Below are 16268 nucleotides of genomic sequence, written 5' to 3' on the forward strand. Positions count from 1 at the left end.
ACCACAACCACCTTGCACTAAGCAAATAGCTCAAACACCCTGGGTCAGGCCAAGGATCCATCCAGCCCTAACGGAATGGGGAGATCTTGGTGACCAAGCCTCACACCTCCTTCCCAGCTCCCAAAGCCATGCGTTGTGCTGTCCATCCAACCTGAATCAGCGCAGCATCTATAGCTTAAAGCTCTGCAAAGGGTCCTGGTGCTTTGTGCTGGTATAAGGATGTGCAAAGGGAGAAGGAAGCTGCCTGGGGTTGAGCCACCACCTGCTCTCATCCCTCCTCTATTCTTTCTCAGCCCTACCTCGAGCTCAGGGCAGCAGAATGCCTCAGACATACGTGTGAAATGGGAAGCAGTTGTGAAGCAAGCTCCAGAGGGGCCTGGCACATGTTACCAGCTTGCACTTCCTCGATCTGGGGCAGAACTCATCCCAGCACAGCATCCTTATTAATTTGTCTGGGCTGTGAGCAATCCCACGTTGTTCATCTCACCTGCGCTGCTGACAGGGACTGCCCTGGGATCTGCCTCTACAACTAGCACTGGTGTTCTCAGTGTCTCTCCTGTGCGGGCTCTGATATGAATCCGTGCTGATGAATTACTCAGACATCCCCAGGAGGTTTTGGAAGTGTTGGTGGCTTTGGGGCAGTGCTTCAGACGGCGTTCGGTTGGGAGCAGGACTGCAGTGGTAGCCAAGTGGTGCAGATGTGGATCTCTGTCTCTGTTCATTGTGGAAAGAAGCATTTAGGCAAAAGCCATCAGGAAGCAGGCAAAGGAGAGATTAGGAGGGAAAAGAAGAAACCCTTTCCTCATGCAGTGGTAGCTGACGGGGGAGCAGCCTGCTATGGGATGTAGTTGATGCTCAGTGGGTACCTGCAGTCAAGGGGAAGCATGACAAGCTTGTGGACCAGAAATCAAACACGAGCCAGTGCAAAATGCACAAAGTCAAATTACAATCATAGAATCAATCCCAGAATGGTTTTGGTTGGATCCAAAGCTCCTCCATTTCCAACCCCTGCCACGGGCAGGGACCCCTTCCACTAGAGCAGCTTGCTCCAAGCCCCTGTGTCCAACCTGGCCTTGAACACTGCCAGGGATGGGGCAGCCACAGCTTCTCTGGGCACCCTGTGCCAGCGCCTCAGCACCCTCCCAGGGAAGAGCTTCTGCCTAAGAGCTCATCTCAGTCTCCCCATGTCCATAAGTGTGTTGAGGGAACATAAAGCAGGCTTCGTATTCCTGTGGTTGTGGGGTTTTCTTTCCTGCTTCTAGTCTGGCACTGCCACTGAAGAGCCATTATTGCCAATGTCAGCGCTGCATTGATAAGCTATGCTGTTCACTGGTCCTGGTCTGAGGCGGCTGCACCACCAGCAAGGCACTGCTGTGGGAGGAGAGAATGGGGTTAACCCCCCCCCCCCGCCCCCAGATGTCAGTGGTCTGAAAATAGCCGGATTTTTCCCGTTCCCGTTGACTCACCCATCACAGACCGCAGATTCCTGCGGCACGTCACAGGGATGTGGGGAAATGGCCTTTCCCTGCCCAAGGAGAGCGTGTGGCTGTCTGCGGAGTGACCCTTGGGCATCCTGGGAGGGACAGCCCTGTCCTCACAGGCGTGCGGGGTGGTGGCACTAAGGGGAGATGCGCCAGCATCCCCGCAGAGGGGGCTTGAGAGGAGGGCGGATGAGCATCCTCATCCTCTTCTTCTGTAGGGGTTTGCTGGGGTCCCTTTTGGGGCTCAGACCTAGCAGTGGGGTTGTCTATGCCTGCAGGCACCCTCCTCCACTGCAATAAGGTGTCCAGCAGAAAGCAGGACCTTACAGAATCGTGGAATGGTTTGGGTGGAAAGGAGCTTAAGATTATCCCGTTCCAACCTTCTGTGTGTCCATCCCCATCAAGCTGTATTTCAGCTGTCTCTGGTTCAAAATCCACTCCCTCCTCCAGCTCAAAGTCCTCCCCATCTCTTCCCAAGGGCCAGAGCTTTAGCTCATTCCCCATAGGAATGGCTCAAAGGTCCCTTCTCACTTGGTGTTTCCAGCTAAAGAGCAGAAGAGCACAGAAAGACACAACCCCAGTTGTTTCAGAACTGGGGGGACCAGGGCTTTGTCCATGTGGGATCATGGCCAGGGGCAACACAGCCTCCAATAGCCACCAGGCCACCCGAGGAGCCCACAAAGACATGGGGTCCTGTTGGCAAGAGGGGTGGTGACCACAGGAGATAGGATAGAGGAGCAGGTCCATGTATTGAAGCCAGATGCAAACAGCTTGGTGAGCTTTGGTGCCAGCCAGCTCCCTTCTCCACGCAGGATCCCATCCTGTCCCACTCAACCCTTCCCAGCAAGAGCTATCCCCTCTCCAGCATCCCGATCTTCATGGTCATAACCCAAGCTGAGCACTGAGGCCTTCTCCCACCAAAAGAAAGGTGCAAAAGGATGTGCTTACATCTCCTGCCCTGCTTGGTCCCGCTGATGCAAACACCCAACCCACGGCTGCAGATGGGGTTAAAGGAAGGGTTGTCATTGGTATTAAGGGAACCACTTCCTTCCCCTCCCCTCCTCCAGAATAGCTTTTTGTCTTTGGGTTTATTTTCTTTCCTTGCATTAAAAAGGCTTGACCCTGATGTGTTCTGAATGGGTTCAGCAGCACTCAGTGCCTCTTGGGATGTGGCTTTTTTGGGGTAAGAGGAGGAGGAGGAGGGAATTTCATTGCGTCCAAACAATCAAATACAAATGCAAAAGCAAACCTCAGCTTCTCTTGCTCCCTGCCTGGGTCTGCATCTCCCTGACGTGTCCCGTGTCCTCACCCAATTCCTCCCATAGATCAACTGAGGCAGCTGCCCCCACGCACACCACTCATCCCTCACAGAGCTTTCAATGACAGCTCCACCAGCAGCACTCCTCCGCAGTGGTAAAAATGGGGTATCCATCTCCTGGCCGGATCTGATGCAGACTTTTTATGAGCTGCCAGGGGTCTTCACCCCTCTGCTGCAGCATCACAAAGCACCCCAGCCCCTTGTGCTGCTGAGACACCAGGGATGGGTCTGAGCGCTTCTTGCTCCTCTCCTATGGGGCCAGGCTGAGAGAGCTGGGCTGGGGCAGCCTGGACAAGAGAAGGCTCCTGAAGGGGAGACCTGAGAGCAGCTCCAGTGCCTAAAGGGGCTGCAGGAAAGCTGGAGAGGGGCTTGGGACAAGGGATGTAGGGACAGGCCAAGGGGAATGGCTTTAACCTGCCTGAGGGGAGACTGAGATGAGCTCTTAGGCAGAAGCTCTTCCCTGGGAGGGTGCTGAGGCGCTGGCACAGGGTGCCCAGAGAAGCTGTGGCTGCCCCATCCCTGGCAGTGTTCAAGGCCAGGTTGGACACAGGGGCTTGGAGCAAGCTGCTCTAGTGGAAGGGGTCCCTGCCCGTGGCAGGGGTTGGAGCTGGAGGAGCTTTAAGGTCCCTTCCAACCCAAACCAGGCTGGGATTCTATGGTTGTGTGCTTGGAAACTCAGCCACCAAGTAACTAGTGCGAGCCCAGGATCTCCCTTAGTACCCACCACAACCTGCTTTCTCCCTCTGCCAAGTGCTCAGAGCGTATCACAGATGGTTACAGAGGGTACTGGGGGCCTCAGGTGATGCCAACCTGCAAACCTGGCTCAGAGATGGGTTGCATCTGCTGTGACCGTGACACTTGGCCTTGGGATTCCTTATGGGCCCCCTGTGCCCCACACAGATGGCAAGGTGGCAGCGCTCTGCAGCCGGGGTTGCTGGCAGTGATTGATGGTGTTACATGCGGTGGAGACCTGTTTATGATATGCATTCATCCCACGGATGAATATCAGCTAATAACATCACCCTATTGAATGAAAATGAAAGGTCTGGCTACCAATATGGCCTTTTGGCAACACTATCAGAGAGCCAAAGGGTCTTGGACACCCCAGTTACATTTGGGCTGTCTTTTCTCTCCTATAGAAGAATCAACACTGGTTACCAGAACAAGAGCTTGTTGCTATTCTGACTGCAGAAGATGATGGCATTTACTCTGCAATTCAGTTTACAATGAATGAATCCCCATCCCAAACGCTGCCCGTATCAGATCTCTCCTGGAGGTTCACAGACAACAGGGAGGAAGCCACTTTTGATTTGATTTCTGCAGGATGAAGAGCACTGAAATAACTGAGCTGCAGCAGCGCTTCCCATCCCATCCCCAAGGTGGAGGTCAGGAAATTGCTGATAACAACAGAGAATAGGCAGAAACGCTCAATAATTTATCTTCTGGCTTGGGCAAAAGCAGGCTGGTGGCCTTGTATTGCACAGGGGCAACCAAGTGCTTTCTAGTCCATTAGTAACCAAGGAAGGCACTAAATGGCATGGATTAGGGATAAACGTTTTTGAACAGTGGGCTCAGGTTAATTTGCCCCCAAGAGCCCCATAGAAGCAGGATGAGGAGTGGTGCTCATCCTCTCTAGAAGTCCTGGGGTTTCTGATCCCAGAATGATGGTAGTTGCAGGGCAATATTGAAGAGAAGGGGGAAGAAGAAGAGCTGGAGTGATGCATCTGAAGCTGGCAGAAAGTGATGCAGGGCTGGAGGGATGGAGCGTGGGAAGCTGTCAATATAAATAGATGCCTCATGCAAAATAGGACTTTGCAGATTCCTTCAGCTTCACTTGGGGCAGGATGTATTAGATGACCCAGGCATCTTCACAGATGGGAATATGCAGTCTGAGGTGCTTTGGTTTGGAGAGACACGGTTATTCTGGTTAGAAACTGAGTCTGAGTTAGCATTGAAGTGCATGATGAAGAATGGTGAAGTGAGGGATCTGACTGGGTGCCAAGGGCTGGGATAGGGGTGTTTCTAGCTGGGATCCAGGGAGGTCCTCCCCGCTTTCATCCTCCCTGTGCAGCTGATGCTTAGAGAAAACAGGACCAGGAACAGGAGAAACTCACTGATCCTTCCCCATATTTCCCCTCCCGCAGAGCTTTGCAGGGATACCTCACGCTTGAGGTTGCTTTTGGACCCCCTGAATGGTTTAATAGCATTGGAGGGCACTCATTCTCCATGACTCCTGGTCCCTCCTCACCCAACCTAATGGCGTTTTGTCCTCCATGAATACTTAGCAGTGATTTCTGCAAGGGAATGATGCCCTCTGTGAAAAGCTACTTCATTTGCTTTATCTTTAACCCAATATTTGGGTGATCTCCAGTTGCCTTTTGAGGAAGAGGGAAGAGTCGCATCCACTCATCGCTTCATGCTGTAAACAGGCACCTTAATCCAATTTAGGCTCTGCAGTGTGATATGCTTGGAGTTTTGGTGCTTGTCAGGCACTCTGGGAGTTAAAAATCACTGTTCCCCTCTTGGAACTCCTCTGCATCTCTACAAGGCGCAGGGATACCTGCAAGAGGCATCCCTGGAGCAAAAACCATCCCATTGCTGTGATTCCCATCTCTTCCCTGAGACACTGGCCACTGCCAACCCCCAGGGAGGCAGAATTCCCCAAGGTAATTTATGCCAATTACTGCAATCAGTTAATTAGCAAACAAGATCGATTGGAATGAAGTTAAGGTGTCAACAGCCGTTATGCAAGCTTGCCTGTGCTGGAGGAAAGCCATTCGAGGAGGATCTGTGAGAGCTTTGGGGTCAAAAAGCCCCCATGGGTGGGAAATGGGATGAGGAGAAGGGGTTGCAGTGGGTAGCAATAGAGCTAAGGGGGGGGGGGAAACATTGCTGAGACAAATTAAGGAGGAAAAGTGTCAAGAATGGGAAGTGATCCAAGTAACTGCTTGCAAACATGAAGGGAATGACAGAGGGATGATGCTCACCAGCTAAGTTGGGATGAGAGAGGGAAGTCAGCTCTTCATTGGGGAATATCTGGGCCGCTCCATAGGGAACATCCCCAAAGGAGAGAGGGGAGAAGGGGGGTTTCTCCCCTCTGCTGCAATGTCAGGGTCAAACAGCCTGGGAATAGCTTTCCTTTCCCCTCCCTGGCCGCAGTGCAGGCAGAGGGCAGGAGGTGATGCGCATCCGCATCCACGTCCATGACCCGCGCCAGAACCAGCTCCACAATTAAACATGATTGCCACTTTGGGAAGTGAGTTGCCAGCCTGGGCTTGCTTGGGATGCAATGATATCCCAATGGGAGTTAGAGCCAGGCTTGCTCCATTTCTGCCTGCAAGCATCTCCTTTGGGGTACACAAGCCCGAAGCTGGATGGGGCTATCGGGGTAGGACGTGGGGCTGAGGGACCAGCTCCAACCCGGAGCTGGCATAAAGCCTGCAGAGGCATCAGCTAATCCTCCCCTAAGCCTGCTGTGATGGATTTAAAGGGTGTTTGTGTCACTCGCCCCCAGGATCAAGATCCTCAGAGGATAAGTGTCCGAAGGAAATGAAGGGATTCTTCTTATTCTTCCTGCAGTGGGGCTTGAAATAGAGACATGGCCCCTGCTGGGATGCTCAAGGGGTGGCAGTGGGAGGCAGTGGTGGGGGGGCTGGTGTTATCTCCTGCCTGCTCTCCCTCAGAGGAAAGGGATGTGCGCTGTAATCTTGTGCTGGACTTTGGGATGGGAGTTTTGCTCCGGAGCTGGCAGATGCCCTGGTTTTATCCCGGCAGCTGGCCCAGGGAAACATCATTCATCAGCCCAAATCTCTGATGGGCTTTAAAACCCTGGAGGGTGCAAGATTGGTTTTAACCCCCATGCCAAGGGTGGGGGACTGGAGCAAAAGGGTTCTTCCTTGTTCCTGCCCTGGCCAAAGCTGGGGCTATAACCAGCTATAAGCACTGTTACATCCTCAGCTCCTCTGCTAAGTAGGAGGGGAAAAGACATCGACAGATTGATCATAGAACCCCAGACTGGTTTGTGTTGGAAGGGACCTCAAAGCTCCTCCAGCTCCAACCCCTGCCACAGGCAGGGACCCCTTCCACTAGAGCAGCTTGCTCCAAGCCCCTGTGTCCAACCTGGCCTTGAACACTGCCAGGGATGGGGCAGCCACAGCTTCTCTGGGCACCCTGTGCCAGCGCCTCAGCACCCTCCCAGGGAAGAGCTTCTGCCTAAGAGCTCATCTCAGTCTGCTTTTGATGGGAAGTTCATTGAAGAAGGAATTTGAGGAATGACCTCCGAGTGGATGCATCCACACAACTGATGCTGAGAGAGCTGTGCTGGCTATGGGGGGAGCCACGGCACGGGGAAGCTGCTCGTGGGACTCGTAGGACTTCTTTTTAGATCTAAACAGATCCCTTTTACCCCCTTAAACCCAACAGGAGGAAGTGCATTCAACAAAGCAACGCCACCGTTGTTCCTCACCTCTGGAGTTGAGGCTATGCTCCTTTCTCCCCAGGTCCTGTGTGCTGCCAACTAGGCTGGCTGGTACTGCTCACCCAGCGCGCTGCAGGAGAGGGAAATAATCCCTCCTTTCTTTTCCAGCCCTCAGGAATGCAGCTCACCTGCTGCCCCTGGGGAGTGTTGGCTGTCCCGGCGGGCGCAGGGCCTGGCTTTGTTTGCTCAGGGATTTATTCCCTTTAATGTTATTATTAAAACCCACTTCGGGCCCCCCGTGAGCGCGGAGTGGGAGGCAAAGGCACTGAGGAACATCAAGGGGTTGGGTTGGCTGGTCCCAGCCCTCCTGAGCTGTGCATCACGGGGGGGGAGATGTGCTTGTTCGTGCTCTGCAGGTCACCCAATCACTGCTACAGCCACGAGGTTGGGGTTGCAAACCTCTTGTCAGGGCTGTACCAAAAGGAGCGTGGGCAGCGGGTCGAGGTGATCCTGCCCCTCTGATCTGCTCTGGTGAGACCCCACTGGCAGCGCTGTGGGCAGGGCTGGGGTCCTCAACGTAAGGATGTGGAGCTGTTGGAGCAAGTCCAGAGGAGGCCATGAGGATGCTCAGGGGCTGGAGCACCTCCTGTATGGAGACAGGCTGGGAACATTGGGACTGTTCAGCCTGGAGAAGAGAAGCTGCGTGGAGACCTCAGAGCAGCTTCCAGTGTCTGAAGGGGGCTACAAGGATGCTGGGGAGGGATTCTTCATTAGGGACTGTAGTGACAGGACAAGGGGTGATGGGTTCAAACTTAAACAGGGGAAGTTTAGATTGGATATAAGGAGGAAATTCTTTCCTGTGAGGCTGCCCCATCCCTGGCAGTGTTCAAGGCCAGGTTGGACACAGGGGCTTGGAGCAAGCTGCTCCAGTGGAAGGGGTCCCTGCCCGTGGCAGGGGTTGGAGCTGGAGGAGTTTTAAGCTCCCTTCCAACCCAAACCATTCTGTATTTCTATGATTCTATAGTCCCCAGTTTAGTTCCCACTCAGTGCAATCCTCAGCCATTGCTGCTCTGGGCTTGTGGGGCTGCAGTGCAGCCAAGCAGAGAGAAACTGAGGTCTGCAGGGTTAAGGAACGTGCTGAAGATGACACCAAATGCCCGTAGCAGAGCACAAACCAAGGAGCAAACTTCCCACTGGGGACACAACGCTGCGAAACCCCCTTCTGGCTGATGGGGTCATCCCGATTCCCAAAGAGATCAGCCCCTGGGCTGTGCAAATACGACTGCATCCTGGCTTTGGGAAACCATAGGTAAGGAGGAAAAGCACAGCAGCCTGCAGATAGGAGGTAAGAGGAGGGCAAACGCCTGCTGTGCAATGGCTGGGCAGGGAGCAGCTCGGCAGCAGTGATTTATGATTCCCATTAAAGGAGGAGCTGGAAGCTGTGGAGAACATCAGGGTCTCCCTGAGCCTGGCACAAGCGCTGTGCTTTATGGGCTGTGTTCAGCTCGCTCCTGGAGGTGGGGATTTATGCCTATGCTGAGCTGAAACTGTGGGGAGCTTTGGCTTCTCCTTAAGGCCCTTTGAGAGATGCATGTGTTTGGGGAGGGAGAAATTCATCCTGGTCTTTCCCAGAGCCCCCCTGCCCTGGCAGGCAGAGCAGGACCGCAGTGCATGGAGCAGGAGAGCCATGGGAGGTGTGTATCTGCTCTGTATAATGCAGGAGACCATAGGATGCTCAGCATCCCGGATGGATTTGAGGCTGTTTTCATCCTCTCCATTCTGAGCCATCCCAGCTGCTTCCCTTTACAGGGACAGCTCTCCCTGCCTTTGCAGCTTGGAGCAATCACACTGGGTGGACAACAACAGCATGGTCCAGCCAAAGCAAACGTGTCCCTGTCCCATTGCATTGCTGGAGGCAGAAGACCCCACTGCAGGGAAATGCCTGAGGTGGGATGGTCTTCCCATTCCCAGCATCTCAGGTGGGATGCTTTATGGCTTGGCTGTGCCTCCAAGTGCTTGCGAAGGGCAGAGCTGGGGATGTAATGAAGGCAGCGGTCCATGGGGAGCAGGACGTGCATGCACTAGATCAACTGATCTAATTAGAAAGCAGGGACAAGGAGATGAGCTCCTGTGCCTGAAAGATGGGCTGGATTTTTCCAGCTCCAGAAGCTGGGCTAAAAAAAGCTCTCACCTCCCGTTGTGCATCGTCTCCAGGGTGTCTGCAGGGCACTGAGATGGACGTGAGCTCCCATCCTTCAGTGCCTCCAGGGATGGGGCCAGGTTGGAGCAAGCTGCTCTAGTGGAAGGTGTCCCTGCCCGTGGCAGGGGTTGGAGCTGGAGGAGCTTTAAGGTCCCTTCCAACACAAACCACTCTGGGATGCTGTGATTTAGCAGCATTTAGTGACAGGAAAACCCTGGCCATCTGGAGAGTGCAGGCCATGCATGGGCAGGCTGGGGCAAGCAATGATCCCACTGGGTTTATGGGACATAGCCTCCTGGTTTGAAGAGGAAGAGGTCCAATGTGCCCTGCTGCCTTGGGGAAGAGGAGAGAACCACTGAGAACCATGGAGAACCACTGAAAACCATGGCAGGGGGCTTGGGATTAGATGGTCTCGAGGTCCTTTCTAACCCAAACCATTCTATGGGGTGTACAAGAAGGTATCTTGAAAACCTGGACCCACAGAGAAGAGCAGTCCTATAGGAGAGGCCCATTGATACAGGGTGAAACCCAACCAAGTGCACTGAGCTTGCTCTCACCTCCCCTGTTAAACACCCCCCCTCCCCATTCCATTCTCCTTCCTGTCTTCTCCCTGGCATACACGGATCTCTTGGGCATTGCTCTGCTTCCAGAGCTTCCTATCAGGGAGCAAATCTCCCCCCGGATTCACCAGGTGCTGGACACGGTCAGAAATTGCTTATCCCAGCTTATTTTCCTGTCTTGGTTCATTATTGTTATTCCTGGTGCTGGGCTTCCAGAGGAAAACATGTCTTTGGGCCTCATACCAAGGGATTTGGTTAATTCATCACCCGCAGACGCACATGTATTTATTCAAAAGCTCCTCTTGTTATGTTCCTTGGCAACTTCTGAGCCCGTCTATTTCTCCAGCTGATAAATATTTGTGAGCTTGGTTGTGTTAATAATATCATCATCTTCCTTCCGAGCTCCCTACAAAGAGAACAGGATCTGTTTCATCTGCCTAAACCTGGAGCATCCCGCTGGCCTTTGATCGGGGTTTGGTCCCTAAGGAAAAGGAGACCCCCTTGTCTCCGTAGTGGGGCGAGGATGAGGGATGTGGGTTTGGTTTGCACTGATAAATGCTGCAGTTCCCACTCCAGCAGCACCCACTGAGGACCTGAAGGCTGGAGGTGGCTCTTGGGTGGGTGGTGAGAGCGAGGAGGGTGACAGGAGATGCTAAAGGGCACGGAGAGACTCAGAAAGCAACCAGAGAGAAGTCATGGAGCAAAAGGGAAAGCTCAGCTCATTGAATAAATCCCATAAGAACCAAGTGCTGGAGGCTGGGAAAGGTTCTCTGATGTCTGAGATGGCCCAGGGTGCAGGTTCAGCCCTCATGGACCCTTCTGCACGTAAGGGCTGCTCATGGTCTACCTGCTCCAGTGAGGCTCCAGCTGCTGCAACCACGTTATCCCATGGCCTCTCCTATTTCTATCCAGAACCCAAAAGGTTTCCAGCCCCTGTGACCACTCCACAACTCAACACACATGGGTAAGAAGGAAGGTGCCAGCCACAGCAGTCAATGAGAAGGAGGCGGAAAGCAGAGACCTTGCAACTAGGTCTCATTTTGGGTCAAACTCCAGCAAGTTCAGACAAAACTCATATTTCTGAGCCAGGAGCCAGATAAAACCAGCAGGATCCACACCTTCAGTGCAAAAACAAAGCTGAAAGGATAAAACTCAATGAAGAGCACTGGGAGCCTGATTCCAGCCTTGCAGCTACGGAGATGAAGCAGGAGCTTCTGTAGCTCCTCCATCAGGTCAAGGGGACTTTCAGCTCTCTCTGCCAGGAGAGCTCTTGGCTCCAGCCAACCTTGGATTACCAGGCATAAAGCATCTCCCTCTTCCCTGATAGCTGCTTTAACACCTGGGTTTGCTTCTCTTGCTCTTCTAGGACCTATGTGGACCTTCTTGTGCACCAGGAAGGTGGATCTCCTCCTGGCAGTGCTCTCGCTGCATGGTCCCCTCCTGTTCTGGCATCCCCACTCCTAAGTCTCAGAATCATAGAATCAAATAGATTGGAAAAGACCTTTAAGATCATCAAGTCCCACCTTTACCCAGGAAGGAGATGTCCTTCTCACCCACGGCCCCACCAAGATGTTTTCCTGCAGGAACAAGTCCATCCCTTGGCTTCCAAACAATGGAGGGTATCAGTGTGGTCCTCTACCCCCACCATGATGGTGGTCTCCACGATGGGAGAGATGAGTTTTGGGTGCACATTGCTCCCTGCTGGGTACCATATGGACCATACGGTACCCTACTTATTGTAGGGTCTCAAAGCACTCAGACCACCACCACCACCTCCAGGATGGAGCATCACATCCTACCCATGGCTCCTGCTACCACCACATCCTGCATGGAAAGGACTCCCTGGCTCCAGAAAGCACAAGCAAAGGAGGAATCCAGTGACCCAGCATGGGGTATAAAGGCTTTATCCATGGAGGAGAAGCTCGGGCGAGTCAGAGGGGATGGAGGGATCCCTGCCTGCTCCCCTCATAGCCTGCAGGGCAGGGATGACGGGGCTCCTGGACCTGTGCCTCCATTCCACTTTGAGATCCTTCAAATACTGAGGGTGTTTGCCAGCTCCTGTGACAGGAATGACTAATGGGGAAAGATCCTTGGCAAAGGGAAACAAGAAAGCTCCTCCTTTCACCCTTTGTTTGCTGGATTTCTCTCACAGCCCCGGCCACGGTTGGCCTTTCCCTGATGTGCTCAGTTCCCCTTCCTGAGGCAGCACATTTTAAGCCCTACAACAGCACCAGCGACTCCCTCTTAACTCTTCAGCCTCCCCATCGGGACACGAGTCCCTTCGGAAACTTTCAGCATCCCGCTTTATCCCGGTTTATCCCGCTCCACACGGAGTTAGCAGGCAGCGACTGCCTCCGCTGATGCAACGTGGTTTGCACAGTGCATCTGGAGAACACCCTCCCCATCGGCCTCCCTTTGCAGGGCAGGGGACTGTCCTCTGGGGGATGGATGGGCGAGCAAGGGATGCCCTCATCCTGCACCATGACATGATGATGCTCTTGCAGCGGGTACCCAGGGCTGATGCTGCAGCCCCCATGGGTCTCTCCCACCCCTATCTTTAGTAGGGCAAGGTCTCCCGAGTATCTTCTCCAAGCAGATGTTGTTCTTCCCAATGCTTTTCTACGTCTTCCTTTCGGATTTGGAAGTTGAGGGGTTGTTCCCTTAGGATATCAGCCCAGTGACCCAGAAAAGAAGAGTTCAAGGAGGGGGGAGTTTCATCCCTGTACGGAGCCCGTGCAGCCACACATGCTGCTGCGTTGCTTTCTAAACTCTCACCCCTACAACAGGGAGCCAATGGTGGGCAGGGGGGGGGATTTCAATCCCTCCACACATTCCTCCTCTGCCCCATTGTCATCACAAGGCTCGGGACAACATTCCCGGCTCCCTTGCGGGATGCCGGGCACGGAATCACGCCTGTTTTCAGACCATTCCCTTCCCAACCTTTGCAGCAAACACGTTCCCCAGCCAGGCTGAACTGGGATGACAGCATCGCATCTATATATAGCCACGGCACATCACCGCTCGCACCAGGGCCACACATAAACAAACCCCATGGTTCCCTGCATGGAGAAGGGGATGGGTGATGCAGGAGCCTCCCACCCCTGGCTGCTTCAGGCTGGAGGTGCTTTGAGCTCCTGCACTTGCTTTTAATGCCAGCATCTCCCCCGAGGGCTCAGCTGCTGGCATAATCCGCTGATGGAGAGGGTTTGAGGATGAAGGATGCGCTGGAGGGAGTTGGAAGCAGAGCACAGGGGAGCTAAAGGGGCTGCCAAAGGTTACCCCATGGGGCAAGTGGCATCCCCCAGCTTGAATTGCACCCAGGGGCTCCCAGCTTGAATTAAAGATGCTGTTAGCATCCCCCCCCCCTCCTGTGTACTGTGACGTGGGGCAGGACATGCCCTGGTACAGCATCTGCCCACCCCTCCTACCTCCATTGCATCTCCCTTAGGCCCTCCTGTGTGCTTCTGCCTGCTCCTTGTGCTGCCTGACCCTCTGCCATGGTGCGTGGGGCTGTATGGAGCTGCATGGGGCTGTATGGAGCTGCACAGGATGCATGGGGCTGTATGGGGCTGAACAGGGCTGAATGGGGCTGCACGGGGCTGAATGGAGCTACATGGAAGATGCATGGAGCTTCATAGGGCTGCACAGGGATGCATGGAGCTGTATGGGGCTGCACAGGGATGCATGGAGCTATATGGGGCTGCACAGGGATGCATGGAGCTATATGGGGCTGCACAGGGATGCATGGAGCTATATGGGGCTGCACAGGGATGCGTGGAGCTGTATGGGGCTGCACAGGGATGCATGGAGCTATATGGGGCTGCACAGGGATGCATGGAGCTGTATGGGGCTGCACAGGGATGCATGGAGCTATATGGGGCTGCTCAGGGATGCATGGAGCTGTATGGGGCTGCACAGGGATGCATGGAGCTATATGGGGCTACACAGGGATGCATGGAGCTATATGGGGCTGCATAGGGATGCATGGAGCTGCGCAGGGATGCATGGGGCTGCCCAGGGATGCATGAGGCTACATGGAGCTGCACAGGGCTGCATGAAGCTGTATGGAACTTCACATGGATGCACGGAGCTGCGCAGGGATGTATGGGGCTGCACAGGGATGCATGGAGCTGTATGGAACTTCACATGGATGCACGGAGCTGCGCAGGGATGCATGGAGCTGTATGGGGCTGCACAGGGATGCATGGAGCTGTATAGGGCTGCACAGGGATGCATGGAGCTGCGTGCAGCTGCACAAGGCTGCACGGGGTGCAGAGCAGAGGGAAGAGGGACCCAAGCCTGGCACAGCTGCAGGCCTTGCCCTGCTTCCCCAGCTCCCCATGCACGTAGGGAAGAGCCAGGGAATGCCCAGGGGGTGCCCAGGGGATGCTCAAGGAGCTGTGGAGCATCCAGAGCCCCGATGCTCTCCTCTGGAGCAGAGGGACCAGGCGGCCTGGGGGGGGAGCTGCTCGCAGCCACAGGTCCCCAGGCTCTCCCTATAGCTCCAAGCAGTGTATGGGGTGTCAGGGGAGGTCTATGTCCTCCCCCAGGCACACCCTCAGCCCTGCATGGGGCTCTCTGCTGCAGTGCAGCAGCTCCAGCCCTGTTCCCTCCCGGGGAGCTGGCAGAGGGGCCGCCTGCCTTCATCCTTCCTTCATCACAACACCCTCTCTGCTGCTCCAAACGTGCTGCGAGCAGGACGAGCCATTGGCAAGAGCGACAGCTTGCTCCTCTCCTGCTATGGGGATGGGGCCCATGGGGCACCCTGGGGAGCACCCATGGCTTGAGGGTTGCAGTGGGTCGGAGGGGACACACACACACACTCAATGCTCACATCCTTACAAAGCCAATGAGGCACCGGTGCCTCCGTGGGTGAAGTCCCAAGCGGGGAGCCCCGTGTTGTGATGTCCCCCCATGTCCTCCTCATTCCCTCCTTCCCCACCGCTGCTGGGCGAGGGCCACCCAGCACCGAAGTAGATGACATAATTCCCGACATAATTCCCAGCACGTTAATCACTCGATCGCCAGCAACCTCCCTTGCCTGGATCCATGGATCCATGGATCCATCCCCCCCCCTTCCATCCCCAGCCACCGCTCCCCTCCCTGACATCACTGCCAAAGAAATAAAGAAATAAATGAAAGAAGATGGGAAAGGGGTGGGAGTGGGATATGGCTATGCCCTGATCCTGCTGGGCACTGGCAAACAGGTCCGGCCCCCCATCCCCCTTTTCCCTCCCTTCCTTGCACTCTATTTTTGGGATGCTGTCATATCCAAACGGCCCCGAGGGGCAAAATCCAGGCAGCTGCGACTTTAGGCACAAACAAGCTTCCCTCCTCTCCATCGCACCAGACATCGGCGCTGGCAGCCCCTCCTCCACCTCCCTTCCCAAAATCTTCCCTTCCCCCACCCCAAAACCTTCCCTTTCCCAAACCTTCCCTTTTCCCTCCCCAAAATCTCTCCCCCCCCCCCCCCCCCCCGCCCCCTTCCCCAAATCACACCACCCCAGCGCAGCTCCAGCATCACCTTGCTCCCCTTGCACCCCGCATCCCTCCCACCCCCAAGGGACCCCCTTCTCCTTGTCACCCCCACCCTGTCCCACGTCCCCCCCCCCCCCCTTCCACCATATCCCAGTCCCGCTCCCCATTCCCCCCCCCCCTTCCCCGTATCCTCACTGTTGGCAGGGATGCTCGGAGCGGGCAGGGATCAGGCAGCGCTGGCTCCGCAGCCGGGTGGCCGCTCCCGTCCGAGGGGTCTCATCTCATGTTGTCACATGTCACCATCGCACACACTCCCAGACACGTTTGTCCCCCCCCTTCTTGCGGCAAAACGGCGGCCAGCCCCGACGCCACCCCCTGTCAAAGCGGCAGCCTAACAGCGAGCGAGGCAAGGATGGAGGCAGGGTCTGCGCTCGCGTTGCCTTTAACCCTTCCCTCGCCACCCGGGCAGGACAGGGCTCTGCTGGCTCAAGCCATAGCCCTGCCTGCGGATGGTGGGATGCTTCGTGGGTACCACCCACCCTCTCCCATCACCACCGCTTTCCACCCCTTGGCTCTGGGATGCCGGATCTGGTGATGCCGTGGCTCTGCATCCCGCAACCTCGCCGTGTCTCGTTGCTTTCGTGCCCCGCAAACAAGAGTCCTCCCGTAGAGATGAGCCCCATGCGGTGGGTCGGGGAGGTGTGGGGTGTTCTGGGGTGATGGCTGGTGTCTGAGGGCACAGACAGCTCCCTGGTGTGTGGCTGGGGGTGGGAGCCGTGTCCATCTGCCTGTGTCCACCTTGGGATCATGGAAA

At 55.2% G+C, this 16268-nt stretch overlaps 1 protein-coding gene across 1 annotated transcript in view; it reads right to left on the reverse strand.

Moving 5' to 3' along the window:
- The window catches only part of LZTS3 (leucine zipper tumor suppressor family member 3), a 43990-nt gene extending 28155 nt beyond the window's left edge, over window positions 1-15835 (reverse strand). Inside the window, exon 1 of the mRNA XM_061440975.1 lies at window positions 15650-15835. The gene's annotated coding sequence lies outside the window, so the exon portion shown is untranslated. The remainder of the gene's footprint in view (window positions 1-15649) is intronic.
- Between the last annotated feature and the right edge of the window lie 433 nt (window positions 15836-16268).

Source organism: Pezoporus flaviventris, unplaced genomic scaffold, assembly GCF_033815535.1.
Source record: "Pezoporus flaviventris isolate CSIRO_AGI_PZ_B2104156 unplaced genomic scaffold, CSIRO_AGI_Pfla_v1 ptg000188l, whole genome shotgun sequence".
NCBI lineage: Eukaryota > Metazoa > Chordata > Aves > Psittaciformes > Psittacidae > Pezoporus > Pezoporus flaviventris.